This window comes from Ursus arctos, unplaced genomic scaffold (genome assembly GCF_023065955.2).
Source record: "Ursus arctos isolate Adak ecotype North America unplaced genomic scaffold, UrsArc2.0 scaffold_24, whole genome shotgun sequence".
NCBI lineage: Eukaryota > Metazoa > Chordata > Mammalia > Carnivora > Ursidae > Ursus > Ursus arctos.
Window position 1 is genome coordinate 43,057,171 of NW_026622919.1, and position 21,196 is coordinate 43,078,366.

At 51.3% G+C, this 21,196-nt stretch overlaps 1 protein-coding gene across 1 annotated transcript in view; it reads left to right on the forward strand.

Moving 5' to 3' along the window:
* Positions 1-5,022: 5,022 nt before the first annotated feature.
* Positions 5,023-21,196, forward strand: part of RPH3AL (rabphilin 3A like (without C2 domains)) — a 141,131-nt gene continuing 124,957 nt past the window's right edge. Inside the window, 1 exon segment of the mRNA XM_044390830.3 lies at positions 5,023-5,066. The gene's annotated coding sequence lies outside the window, so the exon portion shown is untranslated.

A 21,196-nucleotide genomic window follows, 5' to 3' on the forward strand; every position in this document is an offset into this window, starting at 1 on the left:
GGGTGGCTTCGAGGCTAGCAGCCAACACTTGGACCCAAATCTGAGCTTAGTCTAGCATCAAAGTCCAACCCAGAACTCTACTTTAATTTCATTTGCGCTATTACCGATAATAACCGAAGGACTGAGTGTTTTGCCTTTCTCTTACTAGTTTGCATTTCCTGTACATCCTGTGGTCCAGCTCCCTGGGAGCTGGATCGACCTCTAAATTCCACTGGTAACGTTTACCTTTAGTAACTGAGCACGGCTGCTGCTCCAGACCATCGAGGACCCCCTAGGAATCCACGGCTCCTCCCTCCCACCTTTTTATCCTTTTTCGTCCGGAAGCACACCGTTTTCACTGAGCCAGAGCCATTCCTGCCAATCCCACTTTTCTGACATCGACTGAAGGAAAGGTGTGCTCTGTTCCGGTTTAGACACAGAGCCCTCCCGCCCCAGACCTATGGGCTCTTCCACACCAGCCAGCCTGCGGTTCCCGGCAGACGCCGGCTGAGCGCTTCACAGTTTAATTCCATTCTGACGCTAATTGCCCAGAGGTAACACAGACTTCACAAATGAAGGGCTCCATCCCACAACACCCCCCCACCCCCACTCCCATTCAGATGCCAATCACGGGTCCAGGCCTCCCCTGCTTCAAGCTGAGTGGTTATAAACGGCCGGCCGGGGGGGCGACGGGGTGGGGGGTGTCACCAATTTACTGCCGAGGAGATACTAAAGGGTACACGCGAACAGCGAGGTGGAGGGATGCATAGGGCACGGTGCGTGCGCGCGGTGCGGGGCTTCCAGCCGTCTCTGGGGCCTCCCTCACCTTCCCTGCGCCTCGGTGTGTTCACCGACCCCGAAACTCTCCAGACCCTGTCAGTTAGGAATTTTGCGGACGCTTCCTCCTGTCAGCACGATGGGTGAAATCCTTGGCCATGGACGAGTAAGTCGTCTCCAGCCCCTGCCCCGCTCTGCTCGCCGGAGGCGGGGCTGAAAGTTCCAACCCCTTAGTCCCAGCGTTGGTTGCCCTGGCAACTGGCTCCTCCGCGCTTCGGGCGTCCTTGGGGGCTTTGCAAAAGTCACGCGTTAACACAGACTCAGGTGTGCTTGCAGGGGGCTTGTTACGAATAAGAAAAGACGCTCCTCTCCCTAGATCACTCTGGAGCTGTGTCCGGAGCCTGGGGCAGAACCTAAACACTGCAACGGGAGATGGCCCTGTCGTTCCTACCACTGAGGAAATTAGAAGGGTTTTAGGAGCTCTGGTCAGGAGTCAGGAGGAAGACCAAAATATGTATTTCTTGTTATATCACAGTATCACAGTGGGGAAGAGACAAGTCTCCCACACGGAAGAATTCCAGATAAACCATGTAGCTACTCCCCGCCAGAGGAGGAGGGACGTGGCACCCACTCCTTAAGTGTGGGCTGCACATAGTGACTTCCGCGAGATGGTAACTTTGGAGTGAAGAAGTCTGACGAGCACTACCTCAGCCAGGTGATCAAGGCCAACAGCCAACGGTGATAAATTGTGAACTCTTTTTTTTTTTTTTTAAGATTTTATTTATTTATTTGACAGAGATAGAGACAGCCAGCGAGAGAGGGAACACTAGCAGGGGGAGTGGGAGAGGAAGAAGCAGGCTCATAGCGGAGGAGCCTGATGTGGGGCTCGATCCCATAACGCCAGGATCACGCCCTGAGCCGAAGGCAGACGCTTAACCGCTGTGCCACCCAGGCGCCCCAACAGTTGTGAACTCTTGAATGTGATGTGAGGAAAATGGCTCCTTGGGTCTATTGTCTTTCTCCCAAATACCCTAGCCCCAGGGTGACCTTGAAAAAACATCAGACAAATCCCTGGGGATGGGGCATCCTCCAACATACCTGACAAGTACACCTGGCTTGAAATGAAAGCAGACTCCGTCCCCAGTTTAAGGCACTGACTCTTTCAAAGCTCCCTGCCTTGGGCCTCACCCTGTCCTTGGCTGTTGAACTCTCTTGAAACTCAACACTTCTTTGAGTTGTCCACCAAAATCTACTCACACATAAGTGTTAGGTATAAATCTTCTTCTACCCCTGTGGCTGTGTAAGACACAAAAGATGGGTGCCTGGGTGGCTCAGTCAGTTGGGTGTCTGACTCTTGGTTTCTGCTCAGGTCATGATCTCTGGGGTCGTGAGATCAAGCCCCACGTCGGCCTCCACACTCGGTGCAGAGCCTGCTTGAGGTTCTCCCTCTCCCTCTGCCCCTCCCCCACCCCTCAAAAAAATGGTAAGATGCAAAAGAAACATAGGGGAGTGACCTAGAGTGTGGCAGGACTTGGGGCTTTTCAGAGGAAACCCCAGTGCAGGGACTCTATAACAAGGATACATTATATTCATAAAATCTTCCCCCTGTGGGAGTGACTCTGTATTAGTATCTATTTACCCTTGTCTCATAGACTCAGTAGAGACATGACTTCACACACATGCAGATAGACTGCTGATTATCTTCTTGATGGTGCACCAGAATTCAAGGACCTAAGAGCGGAAGAAATTGCCCAGCGAAGATCCATATCCTCAGTGGAGTGTATGAGGCCCTTCTCACGCTGGTCCCAGCCTACCACTCTGTACTCATTTTCTGCTCTGCCTTCCTATCCTGCCACTCCCAACTTTTCGACATTCCCTTTCTTCTTTCTCTGTGCCTTGGCACCTGCTGTTCCTTCTACCTGCAATGTTCTTCCTCATCTAGCTTACCTGGCAAACTCCTATTCAATCCATGAGTCCTTGCATTGGGGTTTCCTCTGAAAAGCCCCTCTGAGCCCTGCCACACTCTAGTTCAGTCCTCTGTATTTCTTTTGTATCTTACCATTTTTTTGGCGGGGGTCAGGGACAGAAGGAGAATCTCAAGTGCTGGGTAGGAAGCCCCACGCAGGGCTTGATCTCACACCCCCCAAGATCATGACCTGAGCAGAAACCAAGAGTCGGAGACCCAACCTACTGAGCTGCCCAGGCGCCCCTCTTTTGTATCTTACACGGCCACAGGGGTAGGAGAGCATAGTGGTTCTGCCACTACCTGTCTCTATGACCTTGGGGAAATTACTTAAGGTTGTTTATGCCTCAACTTGCATAGCAGTAAAATGGGGATAAACCAGGTCCTACTTCTTAAGGTACCTGTGTACTGTGTGATCAGTACACAGTAGCCAGCATGCCACAGAATGCATTTCATTGAAATTGTTTATGTTTCTGTTTTCCCTACAGAACTATGAGGTTCTTGAAAACCATGCACTGTACTTATCTTCCTCACGTAGCAGATTTCAACGCCCATTCAAACGCATACCTGCTGTGGTCTCAGGAACACTAGGCCTTTCTGGCAGCACAGGGAATAGAATTTGCAGAAGCAACCAAAGAAAGTTTGGGAAATAACTCTTAATTACCAGGTTGTCAGCTGCGGCTCCCCCAAGGCTTGAAATGAAAGCGGACTCTGTCCCTAATTTAAGGCACTGGCTCTTTCAAAGCTCCCTGCCTTGGGCCTCGCCCTGTCCTTGGCTGTTGAGCACTCTTGAAACTCGACACGTTTTTGACTTGTCCACCCAGATCTACTCACACAAAAGTGTTAGGTATAAATCCTCTCCAGGTGGTCAGTCCAAAGAGAAACCAGGTCCCCCCACAGATGGTAGGCGCTCTGTCACAGGCTCTTGCTAGCAGCAGGAGAGCAGCTCCTGGGAGGGTGGTTTGGGGCAGGTAGCTGGGCTAGGTAGAGCCGATAGGATCCCTGCAGCTTTGACATTTTAGGCTTAGTGAGGTGATGGTGGTGGTGAAAATGATGTTAGTAACACCCTCTGACTGAGCCTTTATTTATTTACATTTATTTATTTTTTAAAAAATATTTTACTTATTCATTTGAGAGAGAGAGAGAAAATGCGCACGCATGAGTTGGGGGGAGGGGTACAGGGAGAAGCGGACTCCCCGCTGAGCAGGGAACCCAGTGGAGTGGGAGAGGAGCTCAATCCCAGGCCCCCGAGATTGTGACCTGAGCCTAAAACAGACGCTCAACCTTCCGAGCCACCCAGGCGCCCCTGAGCTTTCACAAGGAGCCAGGTCTTGGGTCATTCAGTCCTCACAATAGCACTATTATGTCTATTTTGAATATAAAGAAACTGAGACTTAGCCACTAGCTACCATGGTGATTTAGATTTAAATTAAGTAAAAGTAAATGAAATTTAAGAATCGGTCTCCTATGACCAGTGGCTAGTGGACTGCCCAGCAATATGACATTTGTGTAATTGCGATAGTCTGCTGGACAATGCTAGCTTAGGGACGTTTGCTCACATGGCCAAGATCACATTTCCCACGGGGAAGATCCAGATCCCAAGTGGAGCCCCCCCCCCCCGCCCCCCCACCAGTACGGCTGCTGTGTGTCTGGAAACCAGGACTCTCAGATTTGGTGTCACTCAACTACTGGTTTCAGGCGTTCTCTCAGGAAATTAGTTCATAAAATTTTTTGGGGTAGAGTGGAGGGTTAAAGGCCTGTAGCATGGCCCTCCCATTCTTCCCCACTCCCGCCCCGAGGCTCAGAGTGGATGAAAATGGAGAACATTGCAGATGTTCTTGAAATGGTGGAGCCAAGACTCCAGGCTGACGAAAGCTTTAGCTTTTTGTCGCTGTTTCCTTTAGTGACTGTAGGGTTGCCTCCATTTGTCCCTCCATCAATGGAAGATTCGTTCATTCAACAAATAGATGTTGCGTTCGCACAGGTGCAGTGTTCTGTTTCAGGCCCCAGAACCCTTACCTGCCTTCCCTTTGCGTCCTGGGGTTGTTAGAATGGGTCCTTTTTGCCTTTAGGGACTTGACGCTGCTTGTGGAAAACAGTGATGTTTGGAATCCAGTAACAAGAAGGAGCCATCGAGACCCGAGCAGTGGCGAGCGCGGCGGCGCAGAGGGGGCCTCGCCTACAGGTGAGCGCAGGCCCGGCTCTCCGGCGCGCGGCCACAGGTCCCGGGGCGGGGCGGGGCGGGGCGGGGCGGGGCGGGGCGGGCGCCTGGCTACCTGCGGCGGCCGGCAGAGGGCAGCCAGGGAGCGCGCGCGGCGGCAGGGCCGACGCCCCCGCCCAACCCCAGGTGAGTGTGGCTAAAGTGGGGCCGCCCCCTCGTCCGGGGCCCAGTCTCGGAGGGCCGGGGAGCGGGGGTGCGTCTGGCTCCCGGCGGGGCCCGGGCTGGCGCGCGGGGCGGCTGCGGAGCAGCGGGCGGGACCCGGGAGCTCTGGGCTCCCGGGCGGGATGAGCCCCCGGGGCCGGCGGGGCGCTGGCAGGCCCTAGAGCCGCGCTCCCCTCCCCTCCGCGCCCGCCTCTCGCGGTGCCCAGGCTGGACCCGAGAGGCCGCAGGCAGCGCCCCCCCGGAACGGCGTGCGCCCCGAGTGTGGCCTGCTGTCGGCCGGGGGCCCTCGGGGGAGCGCGTGGTGCGCCCGGACCTGGGGCGCTGGCTGGCAGAGGTGGGGGCGGCCGGGTGGGGGAGGGGAGTGGGCGGTGAGAGGGCGGGCGAGCGCGGCTGCAGACGCCAGGCGGCGCTGGGGTGAGCGTTGCTCGCGAGCGAGTCAACAAGTGCCGTGTTTATCGAGCGCCCGCCGCTGGCTGCCAGCCGGGGCGCGCACGTGCTGCGGGAGGGGCCCCGGTGTGGCCGAGCAGCGGCCCCTCTGCGCTCGACTTGCCCTCGGTGAGGATCCCACGCTCTGGGCGATGGGCTTGGGGCGCCGTGGTGGGTTCTCGCCCCTGGTTAGGTGGTCGGGAGTGGGATTGCGATGGCACCTTGGTGCCCAGGAGCGTGTGAGTGCGGGATGTGGGTATTTCTCACTGGCCAGACGGACTTCCACTGGTTCATGCTGCCCGCCCCTTTAAGTCTGAGAATCCTGCCCTGGGTTTGTTTTCTAACCCTCCGGAAACCCACTCCGAGCCCTCAGGCCCACCTGTTTTTCCCAGGCGGAAGACTTGGAGGAAGTGTTGAAGTCCATCCAGGGTGCCTCACTGCTTTCAGAATGAAGGCTCTGGGCTCGTAGTGGTGCCCGTGACACTTGCGCTATTGGGGCGGAAGCCCCCTTTCTTGGGCTTCAGCAAGGGCTCTGCCGGGAGGTCTGAGACTTTTGTCCCCTGCCTGGCTGTTGGGAAGGCTGAGGACCGAATTTTCCCATCTGGGTTGTCTGTACCACCCCTCCCCCCATCCCTTCCCCCTCGACGTCGTTCTAGGGAGAGGTGTGATGTAGAAGGTGGAAACCTAGCCTCAGTGAGATCAGGGCCAGGGGCATTCTGGCGAATGATTGGATTCTTCCTGTGCTGCTCCGGGGGAATCTTTGATCTTCCTAGCAGCTGGGGTCTGGGGGAGTCAGGGGTGGCCCTGGGCACCCTGGTAAGAGCATTAGTAGAGCCAGGCTGTGGTCCAGTCTCTGCCCCTCTGCCCCTTCCCTCCCTTCTACCTTAAGCGATTGTGCCCTTACCAGGGTCTCCACGCCCCTCATCCTTCTGTGACATTCACTTGGCCTCCCATCTCTTGGGGGGAAAAATCAGGCATCGGAGGCCTGAGCTTCATTTCCTCTTTTCTCTCACTGTCACATTTTCCAGACAAGTGCTCTGCACCTGCCGCCTGCCTCTCAGCTCCACGCCTCCCCTCTTAATCCTCTGCAGCCTGGTGCAGCCCAGGCCCCACCACCACTCTGTGAAACTGCTTTCCTCAAAGTCATCTTGTTTCCAAGCACTGCTTTTTTGCTGGTCTCGTCCTTCTGCCGGGGAAGCGGACCCCTGTGTGCGCATGTCTTCTCTGCAGCCTTCTTTGCTGTGATTTCTGGGGCACCCCACTCTCCTGGTTTGGTTCTTCTCCATTGTTCTTTCTCTTTGGAGCCTTCTTCCCTCCTTAGGGGGATGTTTTTTGAGGTGCTGTGTTTAGCTTTTCAGGCGCTTTCTTCAGAAGCCCCTCAGGGCAGCCCCCCTCTCTGGGTTCTAGCGTCAATCCTGGCCCCCAGGAGGCCCCAGTGACACCCCAGGCTCGGCACATCCGAGTCTGGCCTCCTCCCAGGCAGCTGCTCTCACTTGCTCCTCCGCAGTGGGCTTCCCTCCTCCATTAATACTCCCTTTTCCCTGAACTGTCTCGCCGCCCCTTGCTGCTCCTCTGACCCCGAGGCTGTTGCAGGCCTCGAACATCTCAGGCGGGGCTCCAGGCCCTTTAGCAGGTCTCTCTGATGCCAGCATCCCGTCCAGCCTCTGCGGTCCATCTGCCATGTCCCCGGTAGACTGATGGTCCCAGACTCCTGCTTTTGCCCTGCGGCTGACCCTCCTCCCCTGACAATCCTCACCGGCTCTGCATTCTTCCCACACAAGGCTGAGCTCTTCCGCCCCTCATTCATGGGGCCTCACTGTCCCAAACCAATTTCCAGGCCTGCAGCTTCTTCCCTCCCTACCACACTCAGCACCGTTGCCCTTAGCCTCTGGGATCACGCTCACTCACTGTTGCCTCTGGGAAGGCCTTGTGACCCCTCTGGCTGCACTGGCGGCCCTTTTCTTGGCTTTCCCTGTTCGTGGTGCCCTGGTGCAGCTGTCTGTCTGCTGATGATCTCTGGCCCTCCGTGCCCTTGAAGCCTGTTCCCTTTCTCCTGGCTCCCCAGGACCCGGGCCCCCTGCAAGCACTCGAGAAAGGAGTTCCCACCCCCAAACATCCAGGAATATGTCTCTGTTATCCTTCAGGGTCTGGCTGAAACTCCACCTCTGTCCTAGATTCTTCCAGTCTTCCGGATCCCCATCCGTCTACACTCCTGCTGGGTTATTGATGGATTCATTACAGTTTGTGCCACCCAATTGAATACTTTGTTCTCTGCCATCAGCCTCCAGGTGTATCATGGGTGTGAGAGATGCTTTTCCGGCTCTTAACCGTAGCAGCTGTTTATTAAGGGGCCATTGGGAGTGGGGCAGTGTGCTGATCTTTCCAGGCGTTCTCGTGTGTGTGTGTGTGTGTGTGTGTGTGTGTGCGTGCGTGTGTGCGCTGCCCTCCCAATGCCCAGAGGGGTGGGTGCTGTAATTATTGTCTCGTCCTGCCCATGAGGACACCAACCCAGGGAGCGTTCGGGACTTGCTGCATAACACAGCTTGTTGGCGGGCAGGGCACAGGTTGGAACTCCAGTCTGCCTGGCTCCCAAGACGTTTCCAGTGCTAGGGTTTGCTGTTCGGGGCAGTGTGTGCTTCAGTCCGAGGAGTGTTTATGTCCTCTTGGCACCTGGCCCAGGTGCGTGGGCTGTGTGGGTGGCATGGTCAGCTGGTTGCTTTGGGACTCCAGGAAAAGACTTTGTAACAAACAGATGGTTAATGGTGGGACAAGTGACTCAGGCTGTGACATCTGCCCTGAGGCCTTAGAAACAGGACATCTGTGTGTGTGTGTGTGTGTGTGTGTGTGGTAAGTAAAAGTTGTGGTACAGAGAACCGTGCAGCGCCCTCAGGTAGTTTGGGTCATGTCTGTCCCTTAAGGCACTTTTACCTGCTTTTTTTTGGTCAACAAAATCAACCCCACCCCCCCAGACTGCACCTCCTTCAACGAAAGAAGTTTCCTAGTCCTTCCTCCCTCTGCAGGTCACTGTCATATGAAAATGAGTTCCTGCTGTGAAATACGGTTGCCATGGCAACCACTAGCTTGAGGCCCTGAGTCTCTTGCTCCTAGGTCTCTGCACTGTAAGCTTCCAGGGGCTTTTTTCCATCTCTGTCGCCTAAAAATACAAAATACTATGCTTCACTCTCCTTTCGCGTAAACATTTAAAAATGTGTTCTTTTTTTTCCGGCAGTGGTTTCTGGGCACTGTCGGTGCCCCAGCAGCCCGTGACTGGGCTGCTGGCACGTGCCATTATTAATGACTCTAGAACAGTGCCCCCAGTTGAGGCCGTATTTTGAGTGAAGGCCATTGCACAGTGTTCTCGATGACCGGAGAGGCGCAGGGAGAGAGAGGTTTGGTGCGGTGGGGAGGGCTTTCTCGTGCCGCTCTGCTCCCCTGGGAGGTGGTGAAATTGTCTTCAGTTGCCGCCTCCTTGTGTGTTAGAGCCTTGCTTGGCACTCCTGGGGGGGGCCGCCCAAAGCAGGGTGTCTCGGGGTGCTGAGAAAGGGTGCCTTTGGCAGCGGTCATCATTACTGACATTGATTGAGCGCGTGCTATGCGCAGACGCTGTTCCCGTAATTAATCCTCCACTGAGTGAAATTCAAAGTACAATCTTATCCCCATTTTATGGGTAAGGAAACTGATGTATAGAGAAGCAGCGCGCATGGGCAAGCACACTCAGCGAGAGTCCTAGACGTGTGGCTCCTGTGGCCAGGGCCCTTTACGTGGCGTAGCCCGGGAAGGACTGTGTTTAAAGAGCAAAAGGGTGAATTGGAGAGGTAGGGCAGATGGAGGCTTAAAGCGCCAGTTTCCAACTTTCTATTTAATTTTTCAGTTTACCGTTTTTAAAAAAGATTTTATTTATTCATGTGGGAGAGAGAGAGAGCGCAGTAGGGGGGAGTGGCAGGCAGAGGGAGAGGCAGTCTCCCCGCTGAGTCAGGAGCCTGAGGTGGGGCTCGATCCCAGGAGCCCGCGATCACAACCTGAACCGAAGGCAGATGCCCAGCCCTCTGAGCCACCCAAACCCCCCTTCATTTTACCACTTTTTATGTCTTAAGGGCAAAAGGCTGTGGTGGAAAGGCCCGTACTGGAATGCTTAGAGCAGCGCTATTTGTGACCGCCACAACGCTGGGAATCACCCAGCGTCCGATGGGCAGCAGCATGGACAAATGAACTGGGGTGTACACACGATAGAACAGTCCACTACAGCAAGGACGAGCCATTTGCAGGCACATGGAACAACGCGGCTGTATCAGACAGACCGTGTGATTGCGTTCCTTCAGCTATCCCACCGGCACTGAAGCCTCAGACTGTACGGTTTTGCACGACTGCAAACTACCACCACAAAGACTGTCCCAGAACTTTCCACCCGTGCACACACGCCGGGGTTTCCTCAGAGCAGATCCTGAGAAACAGAATCCCTGTGTCACAGGGCAGATGCATTTTTTATCTTAACAAATTGATGTCCATGTGACATTCCTTTCTAAGCCTCAGATCCCATGGCTTTATCAATCTGATCCCCGTGAAATTTCCTCTTGTCAGGTTTGGCCCGGCACTTTGGTCTCCTGGCATATTCTGTGCCCTGGCTTTGCTCCATCGCTCTCCTTCCTACTCACATCATCCCCCCACAGTGAGGTGGGCTGCCCGCTCACTCCCAAGCACAGGCCAAACGGCCACCCTTTCTGGCTGCTGAGGGAGAGGACTCTTGGATGGAGAGGAGGCCCTTCTGAGTCCAAGACGCTACATTTCTGGGAATCAGAGGATGTATCACTGGTGAATGAGAAGGGGGTGGGGCCCGAGCAAGAGGCAACTTTATCAACTCAGTTGCTCGGATGGCCCGATGCAAAGCCGAGAAACACCAGCACACCGCAGGCGTGAGCGCAGCTGCGTGAGTCAGGCAGGGCTGGGTACTGACGATCACTCGCCCTCCTCGCCAGGCAAACACACCGTAACTTCATAATGATGCCCACAGCCGTCACTGCAGCGCGCCGCTGATGAACTGCCGTGGTGTACTAAGTGCTTTTACATAAGGCGCCAACTACGTGACTGTGGGCTTACATAAGGTGCTCTGGTATTTTTAGCAGCATATAACTGCCATATGAAAGGAGATGCTCTCCCAGTGAACGCCACTCACTTTCCGGGCTGGCATAGTCCTTGAAATGCTGAGGTTTGACGGGCAGCTCGTGGCTGTCAGAGGGTCAAGGATGTCTGGGTTGAGGGCAATAGCAGCAGCCAGATTCTGCAATTTCTCCAGGCCCACCTGACGCCCCACAACCAAGAGAAAGGGATACACATCACCTCGATTGCCCCCGGGCATCACAGCAGCAAGAAAAGGGCCATTTCACTGACTCGGCAGATCCCACCAGACACATCCTATCTTGCAGGTGCTCCCCAGACCCAACAGAGTGGAGGGGGACAGGAGGAAACCAGAGCTGGTCTAGCCCTGCTTCCACATCCCCAGAGCTGTCCCCCCCCCCAGAACCCGGGTGCCCACCCTCATGTCAACTCCCAGCTGTCACTAGAAGTCCAAGATTCCAGGTAGAGTAAAGTCAAAGGTGTGGCGCATCTGTATTCATGTCTTGGGTCTAGGGTCACAGCTGCCTTTATTCTGGTTTTGCTCAATCTTTTTTTTTTTTTTTTAATTTTATTTACTTATTTGTGAGAGAGAGCACACAGGCAGGGGGAGCAGCAGGCAGAGGGAGAAGCAGGCTCCCCGCTGAGCAAGGACCCTAGTGCGGGACTTGAGCCCGGGCCCCTGGGATCATGACCTGAGCTGAAGGCAGACGCTTAACCCACTGAGCCACCCAGGCGCCCCATTGCTAAATCCTGAAGTATGACACACATACAGAGAAGTACGCTTATCAAAATTGACGAGTTTTGACAATATGAACACTCCTATGTGACCAGCACCCAGATAAAGAAAACAAACATTACCAGCCTCCCAGGAGCCTTCCTCGTGCCTCCCGGAACCTACTGCACTGACTTTCAACACCTTATGTTCGTTTTGCCTTTTTTGTACTTTGTATAAATGGAATCATATGGCACCAGGTTTGAGTAGCCGGGAAGGGTGGCCGTTTGGCCTGTGCTTGGGAGTGAGCGGGCAGCCCACCTCATTGTCGGGGGATGAGGTGAGTAGGAAGGAGATCGATGGAGCAAAGCCAGGGCACAGAATATGCCAGGAGACCAAAGTGCCGGGCCAAAACTGACAAGAGGAAATTTCACGGGGATCAGATTGATAAAGCCATGGGATCTGAGGCTTAGAAAGGAATGTCACATGGACATCAATTTGTTAAGATAAAAAATGCATCTGCCCTGTGACATAGGGATTCTGTTTCTCAGGATCTGCTCTGAGGAAACCCCAGCGTGTGTGCACGGGTGGAAAGTTCTGGGACAGTCTTTGTGGTAGTCGGCAGTCGTGAAAAACTACAGTCTGAACCTTCACTGGTGGTGGAATAGCTAAAGAAACTCAGATGGTCATACCTAGGAATACTATGCAGCTTTGAAAAAGAATTAGTTAGAGGCTCCGGGGTGGCTCAGTCCGTTAAGTGCCTACTTTCGGCTCAGGTCGTGATCCCAGGGTCCTGGGATTGAGCCCCGCTCTGGGCTCCCTGCTCAGCAGGGAGTCTGCTTCTCCCTGTCCCTCTGCCCTTCTTCCTGCTTGTGCTCTCTCTCTCTCAAATAAATGAGATCTTTTTTTTTTTAAGTTACTAAGGACAGTTTTTTTATTTTTATTTTTTTTAAGATTTTATTTATTTATTTGACAGAGAGAGAGATCACAGGTAGGCAGAGAGATAGGCAGAGGGAGAGGGAGAAGCAGGCTCCCTGCTGAGCAGAGAGCCCGATACAGGACTTGATCCCAGCACCCTGAGATCACGACGGGAGCCAAAGGCAGACGCTTAACCGACTAAACCGCCCGGGCACCCCTAAAATCTTTTTTTAAAAAAGAAAAAGAATTAGTTAGATCTTTATATAATAATATAGATGAAGGGTGCCTGGGTGGCTTAGTTGGTTAAGTGTCCAACTCTTGCTTTCGGCTAAGGTCATGATCTTTTAGGGTTGTGAGATCAAGCTCCAAGTTAGGCTCCACGCTGGGCACGGAGCCTGCTTAAAATTCTCTACCCCCCCCGTTCCCTGCCCCCCCCAAAACAAAACAAAACATATAAAACAATATAGATGAATCTCTAAGATTGTAGGGGGAAGAAGGCAAGTTTCAAAGTGATAAATATATTACAATGCTATTTGTAGAAATATATACATGTAGTCCCTTATGCTTTATATGAGTACACATATATGTAACACGCATCTATATGTAAAATCATATAAAACGGTCTAGAAAAATATGTTCCAAACTTATAATAGATGTTATCTCCAGGGAATGGAGAAGGCGACCAGAATTGTATGTGTGTGGGGGTGGGGATGATCAAAAGGAAATTTAGCTGTCTCTGTGATATTTAAAATTTTTTAAGTTAAATTGATAATTTATATACCTCAAATAATTCACTCATTTTAGGTATATAATCTGTTTAAATCCGCAAAAGGAACGGTACTTGCATAATTAAAGATTAATGCTAGTCTACCCCCTTTGTGATAGAAGAAGACCCCTCAGTGCCTGTCTGAGCACCGATGGACCGTGACATGCTGACTGTATACTGCTTTGCATTTAAGGGCAGCTTGCGTAGGTAGAAATTCTTCCTTTTTTTGAGCTGAGATTTGCCTCTTTGTTGTTCTGCCTCTGAGTCTGTCCCTTTGGAGCCGTCTCAAATAAGTCTTCCCTTTTCCATGGGCTCGGGTTTTCGCTGGTGCAAGATGCATGTCGTGCCCACCTGCTCTGGGGAGAAATACTCGCCTCTTCCAGGGGCTCCTTGTACACTCTGCAGGGTCACATGGATCACGCGTTCCAGATTCCAGACTGTGCTGGGCACCTGGCTCGAAGCCGGACTCCTGAAGTTTTGCAGAACAGGACCCTCTGCCCCTGATGTTGCTTGACCACGACATAGCACTTCTTCAAAATAATGGTCTTTTGAATTATAAAAATAACTCACATTCCCTGTGGAAATTTAGAAAATACACAAAAACACAAAATAAAAGCCATTGATTCTCAACCTCCAGAGATAATTGTTGTTTAATGTTTAAAAGTTGAGATCATTCTATATAAATGATTTCCTAGCCTGCATTTTATTTAACATGTTCACTTATTCATAAGAATGAGAACTGACGTATATGTAGCACATTTTTTCTTAGTTCACAGTTTTTTAATTATTATTTTTATGTTTATTTTATATTTTAAAAGATTTATTTGAGGGGGGGCCTGGGTGGCTCAGTCGGTTAAGCGTCTGCCTTCGGCTCAGGTCATGATTCCAGAGTCCTGGGATCGAGCCCCGCATCGGGCGTCCTGCTCAGGGGAGAGCCTGCTTCTCCCTCTCCCTCTGCCTGCCGCTCTGCCTACTTGTGCTGTCTATCTCTGTCAAATAAATCAAAATCTTAAAAAAAAAAAGATTTGGGAGAGCATGCACGTGCACACGTGTGTGTGCGAGAAGGGGGAGGGGCAGAGGGAGAGAATCTCAAGCAGCCTCCCCTCTGAGCTTGGAGCTGACATGGGACTCGGTCCCGCAACTCTGAGATCATGACCTGACCCGAAATCAAGAGTCAGACGCTTAACTGACTGAGCCACCCAGATGCCCCTATTTTTAATTTTTTTAGCGATTTTATTTTTAAGTAATCTCTACACCTGACGTGGGGCTCGCACTCACAACCTTGAGACCAAGTTTTGCACGTTCTACTGACTGAGGCAGCCAGGTGCCCCTATTATTATTTTTTTTTTTAAACATAGAGAAGTTTCTATGTGGTGTCGTGGACTGAATGTTCTGTGTTTTCCCCAAATTCGTGTGTTGATACCCTAACCTCCGCTGTGATGGTATTTGGAGACAGGGTGTTCAGGAGGTAATCAGGATTTGACGAGGCCATGAGAGTGGGGTCCTCGTGATGAGATTAGTGTCCTGACGAGAAGAGAGATCAGCCGGCTCTCCCTCCCCGTGTCTCTCTGTCTGTCTCTCTCCCTCCCTCTCTGCTCCGCACGCACAGAGGAAAGGCCAAGGGAGCGCACAGCAGTCAGCCCCTGTCTGCCCCCAGGAGGAGAGCCCACACCAGGAACCAAGTTAACCAGCACCTTGATCTTCAACTTCAGCCTCCAGACCTGTGAGACATAACTGTTGTTCAGTTGCGCAGTCTCCAGGGTATTTGTGAAGGCAGCCCAAGCTGAGTCCTTTCGTTTTATGATTTCCTCCTTTGCTTTTGGGTTTGAAAGGTCTTCCCCACCCTGAGGTCAGATAACTATTCACCTGTATTTCTTCGGGTTCTTTATTTGGTGCCCACTTTTCTATTCGCCGCGCTCTTCCAATCGAAACTTATTTTGGTTTATGATGTGAGATAAGACCCTGATTTTTATTTCTTTCCAGATTGCCGACCAGTTCTTTCCAGTTAATTTCTCTTCCCACCATCTGTATTTTAAATTTAAATTGATTTTTTGAATAGATGTTACAATCATGTTCAAAATTCAAAAGATATAATTCTATCCCTGAAACTAATATAACACTCTATGTTAACTAACTGGGATTAAAATAAAAACTTTAGGGGCGCCTGGGTGGCTCAGTCGTTAAGTGTCTGCCTTCGGCTCAGGGCGTGATCCCGGCGTTCTGGGATCGAGCCCCGCATTGGGCTCCTCTGCTGGGAGCCTGCTTCTTCCTCTCCCACTCCCCCTGCTTGTGTTCCCTCTCTCGCTGGCTGTCTCTCTCTCTGTCAAATAAAGAAAGAAAATCTTTTAAAATAAAATAAAAATTTTAAAAACCCCACAAAATTCAGAAGATACAAAAGACAATGAAATTCTCCCTCCTCCCTTACCCCTTAGCTTCCCGGGCCCAGAACCAGTGTTCCTAGTAACTGTGTGTTACTAGGTTATAGGTTTTGGACACTGGGTATCCTTCCCTCTTCTCTGGATGGACTTTAAATGTTAGCTTTATTCTAGTGTACAAACATTAAGTTCCAGGCTTTCTGTTTCTCTCATTATCTGTCTTTTTTTCCTGTACGGTGACATTTTTTTAAAAATATATATTTTAACACCTGGAAGTGCAGATTCTTTCTTGAAATTTCCTTGGTTATTTTTGCCTATTTATTTATTCTTCTATATGAAATTTATAATCATTTCATTGTTTCTCTACAAATATCATTAGAATCAAATTTGGGATTATATTAAACTTACAGAATAGTAACTATTGGCTTTGCCTATCTAGAAATACGGTCTGTTCTGCATTTCTTTCTGGTCATCTCTTCTTGTATAGTATGCAGTAAAGTTTCATAGATTTCTTTATGAAGACCGTCAACACTTCTTGTTTAGTTTGTTGCCAGGAGATTTACGTTTTTTTGTTACCAGGGAATAGGATCTTTTTTTTTTTTTTTTAAAGATTTTATTTATTTATTCGACAGAGAGAGACAGCCAGCGAGAGAGGGAACACAAGCAGGGGGAGTGGGAGAGGAAGAAGCAGGCTCCCCGCTGAGCAGGGAGCCCGATGCGGGACTTGATCCGAGGACCCTGGGATCGTGACCTGAGCTGAAGGCAGACGCTTAACCTACTGAGCCACCCTGGAGCCCCAGGATATGTATTTTTTTTAACATTTATTTTCAGTTGGATATGTTGGAATGTAAGAAGTTACTAACTGAAAAAATTATTGTGAAATGTATGTATACAAGAGCATATAAAACGTACGTGTACAGTTTAAAGGAGAATAATAAAACGGACATCGCCGAGCTAGCTAAAAAATAGAGCACCACTAGCCCTTTGGGATTGCTTTTATGCCTCTCCTTAAATGGATCTCCCTCTTTCCCCACCCCCAGGGGATGACCGGCCTGGATTTTGTCATGATTATTAACCTCTGTCCTTTATAGCGTCACCACACAGGTTTATAGCCTTAAACAATACATTGTTGGATTTTCGTGTGCTTTTGAGGTTTTACCAGTGGGCTCACACTGGATTCAGGTTCACTTTTAGATTGACACGTGTGTATGTGTGGTTGAGATTCATCGTGCTGTTGCGTGTGGCTGGTACCCCCGTTCGTTTGTCCCTGCCACTTGTTGATGGGCATCTGGTTGTTTCTGCCTTTCTTTACTCCCACCAACGTCCTTTCTATGTGTAAGTTTCCCTGGGATGTATACTTGGGAGTAGAATTACAAGGTCAGAGGTCGTGTGTACCTTCCCCTCCCGTTCCTCTCCAGATTCTGAAGCAACGTGTATTCCCTGCAGACCTGGACCGCAGTGTTCGTTGCTCTGCACCTTCCCCCATACTTAGTATCATCCACTCTTTTCGTTTTTGTCAGTCTGGTGAGTGTGGGCGCCTGGCTGGCTCGGTTGGTGGAGTGTGTGACTCTTGATCTTGGGGTTGTGAGTTCAAGCCCCATGTTGGGTATAGAGATTACTTTAAAAAAAAAAAATCTTGGGATGCCTGCGTGGTTCAGTCAGTTAAGCGTCAGACTCTTGATTTCAGCTCAGGTCATGATCTTAGGGTTGTGAGATCGAGCCCTGCATTGGGCTCCACACGGGGCGTGAGGCCTGCTTGAGATTCTCTCCCCCCTCCCTCTGTCCCTAACCACCCCTCCCACTTGTGCTTTCTCTCACTCTAAAAATAATAATAATAAAACAAAATCTTTTTTAAGAATTGGCATTTTATGATTACTGCTAGCACGGAACATTTTTATAAGCTATTTGTGTTTCCTCACTTATGCACCTGTACTTTTCTTTCTTTCCTATTCGGCCTTTTTTCTCTTCCCTCCCCCTCCTCCAGGTGGTGCCCCTATTAGATTATTACTGATTCATAAGTGATCTTCCCACATTCACATTCTGGTACTAATTCTTTGTTTATTATGTGTTATAAACACTTCTCTCAGTTTGTGGCTGGCTTTTCACTATCTTAGTATCATTTTTTCTTTTTTTAATATGTATATATATATTAAATATACATACATACATATATATATATATATATTTTTTTTTTTTTTTTGAGAGGGGAAGGGGCCAAGGGAGAAGGAGAGAGAGAAACTTAAGCAGGCTTCATGCCCAGCGCGGAGCCCAGCCCTGAGATCATGACCTGAGCCAACTTAACAGTTGGACGCTTAACCGGTGGAGCCACCCAGGTGCCCCCAACAGCGTCTTCCGATGAATGGAACAGTCAGAGCTTAAGTCGGCAAGCTTATCACTAACTAAAGTTCTGTACTTGTTTGTGTGTCCTTTCTTTTGTGGTAAGATGTGCATGCAGTGAGGTGCCCAAATCGTCTGTGTTCCGTTGGTGAGCTCAGATAAATGCACACACCCATGCACCCCAAACCCCCATCAAGATGTGACCGTCACCCCAGAAAGTTCCCTCATCCCGCTTCCCGGGCAATTTCTACACCACTCTCCCAGAACCAACCACTATTTGGATTTGTTTGCACCATGGACCAGTTTTGCCTGTGCTGGAACTCATCCCGATGGAATCATACAGTATGGCCTCTTTTGTCAAAGGCCTCTTTCTCGCTCACCTGACATAGTGTTTTGATACTTATCCTTGGTGTAGCAGTCGCTGCTTCCTTCTTATTGCTGTCGTGTTCCGTTGTACGAATATGTACAATTTACTTACCCACTCGCCTATCGATAGACCCTGGGCTGTTTTTAGGTTTTGGCTATGGTAAACGGAGTGGCCCTGAGTCTTCTTGTTGACATAGGTTTCCATGTCTCATAGATATTATTTCTCTTACATGTTTTACTTCTGTTAGGAGTAGATTTGCTGGGTTATAGGTTAGGCCTACCTTTTTTTTTTTTTTAAGCAGAAGATCCATTCAGAAAACAACTCGCATCCTAAATATACTGCTTGAATAATGTCCGCACGCGAACGCTGCCACGTAGCCACCACCCAGGTCCAGGAGTGGGAGCCTGGCCCACGCTGGGATCTGACTCTTGTGCCGAGTGAAGCAATTAGGGGAAGGATAGTAGAGCCGCTTATCCCGCGGCGGAGCTGGAGGGATTTGAGGCCCGGTCTCCTGTCGCGACTAGAATTCCTGTTTTTATCCACATCAGCACCTTCAGCCTTGCCGTTGATTCCGAGCTGTGAGGTGTCCCTCCAGTGAGTTCCTCTGTGCTCACGCCAGCCAGGCCTGGCTTCGGTTGCTTGCAGGCAAACTCCTGATGGATACAGCGCGCCCACCCCCTAGCCCCCAGGTTTTAGTGGATTGCGCCCCTCATCTTGCTAGAACTGTCTTAGCAGCAGAATCTGCCCTAGGGGCGCCTGGGTGGCACAGCGGTTAAGCGTCTGCCTTCGACTCAGGGCGAGATCCCGGCGTTGTGGGATCGAGCCCCACATCAGGCTCCTCCGCTATGAGCCTGCTTCTTCCTCTCCCACTCCCCCTGCTGTGTTCCCTCTCTCACTGGCTGTCTCTCTCTCTGTCAAATGAATAAATAAGATCTTTAAAAAAAAAAAAAAAAGAATCTGCCTTTAAGCAACCCCTGAGTTTTTATATGACCTCATTTGAACCCTTGGATTCACAGGCTGGCAAGGTGGGCTCTCAAACAGGTGGGCACTTTACCTGTAATTAAAAAGTCGGTGGCAAAGCTGCTTCAAACATTCGGGCTTGGCGAATTGTTGGGTTTTTTGGGGTTTTTTCTTTCCCCTCTAACTTTAAATTTAGTTTGCAGTTTTGGAACAATTTTCTCTCCATCCCCAGTGGAAAGTTAATGGAGAACGCTGGCTTAATTTAGAAGACGAAATCCAGGAGTGTGTATGATTTTCTGAACTTCATTTTTGGAAACCAGGTTCATTTCTCTCGCTCCCTCACGTAGAGTGCTGGGGGGCTAGGGGAGGGGGTGTTTGGGGCGCTGACCGGAAGGTAGACCCCAGTCCGAGTTCTTCTGTGCCATCCCTCAGGGACTGTTTGCCTAAGAAGGCTCAACATTCAAATTGTTCTACTCTAAGTGGGGCCTCATTTAAAAGTAAAAAAGGAAACGGATTCACTTCTGGTTTCTCTTTGAATGTCATCGAATCACACAGATTAGTGACAGGAGATGACCCAATTTCGACTGGTGTCACAGTTGTCACGGTGCTTGTCCTCATTAATGTCAGGGTCTGGGAAGGTGTTTGATCAAGGGACAGGTGCCATGGGTGAAGTTCACCAAGAAAAGGTCAGAGATGAGTGTGAAATCCTTTCTAACCCCAAGTGATAAAACCAAGGTCAGGCTGTGTCTCGGGGCAGCTGCCCAAGCGGCCGCGTTGGCCCAGTTTCCATCCCACGGCCTTTCCGGATGGAAGGACAGACGGCCGGACGGCCGGTTCCCACAGCCAGCTCTTTCCGCCAGTTCTAAGCCTCAGGGTGGTTTTCCTGATTTGCAGAAGGCACCGCTTTGGGGTCTGATGACCCCGGCCTGGGCATGAAGAGCTTTCTCCCACTCTCTGGGCTTGTTAGGACCTTACGCGTAAGCCTGGAGCTCAGCAGATACAAGACATGGCTCTTCGCCACGTAGCCTCCCTCTCTCAAGGTTGCTGCCGGGTACGTCACCCAGCCGCTTGGAGTCTCGCACTTGGCCAGAGTGGCAGGTGGCTGCGGGCGTGGTGGGTTCGCCAAAGTCGATCTTGCAAGCCGAGCGTCCCACGAGGGCACCACATAGAAGACGGCTTCGATTTATGTGGTTGATGACCGTGATTTTCTAACAAATGGACATGAAGTCTCTTGTTTTCATGTTATCAGTTTACTGCAATAATTTTCCAACAGGGGGAAGAGAAGCACCTCGGATAAAAGGAGACTCCTCTCCTTCGACACAAAAGTGCGTCATGGGCTGGAATGGCCTCAGACTTGTCATAAACCTGTCTTCAGGTTTCGGTCCTGTGGTGAAGCGCGTCGCCCTCGACAGGGTGATGCGGAATAACTTGGCAAAGGAGGGGACTTGGGAGCAAGCAGGCCCTGTGCGGAGTCTCGGTTGCCTTCGCAGAATTGAAACTTGGCCTCTAGGTCACTCTCGGAGGTCATAGCAGAGAGGACAGGCCAAGGGAGCGGCTGGAATTCGACTGTGGGCGACCACCCCCTGCGCAGGCCTGTCCGAGCGCGGGTCAGGGAGCTGGTGAGGGGTGAAGGTTTGCACGCCACGGGCCACTGCCCCGGAGCAGGCTCACATCGCTCTGTGGTGAGCTCTGCTGACAGGTGTGGAGCCGGGGCTCTTAGGGCATTCGTGTTGGAGTCGTCTGGGGCAGGCATGCGGGATGGACAGCGCGCTGGGGCAGCCTGGGAGCAGCTGCCTTTGGAGGAGGGCTGGATGGCAAGAGCGGCATGTGCTGGGGGTGCAGGGTTAGTGGGGGTGGGAAGGCAGGGCGTATCTCTCAAGGCTGGCAGGTGGGCATCAGGCAGGTTATTCGCAGGCGGCTCACGGGCAGTCCTAGGGTTCTGACACAGGCGAGGCCAGCAGTGGGAGAGCTTCGGAAGTGGAGAGGAGGGTTGGCCTGGAGCCGGCCCGGAGCCGGCCCGGAGCCAGAAGTGCTCAGGGTGTGTAGGATGCCGGTGGGCCCGGCACGCGCAGAGCAGAAGCTGGCTCGCTTCCTGGTTAAGGGCCTGGGCTCTGGGTTCAG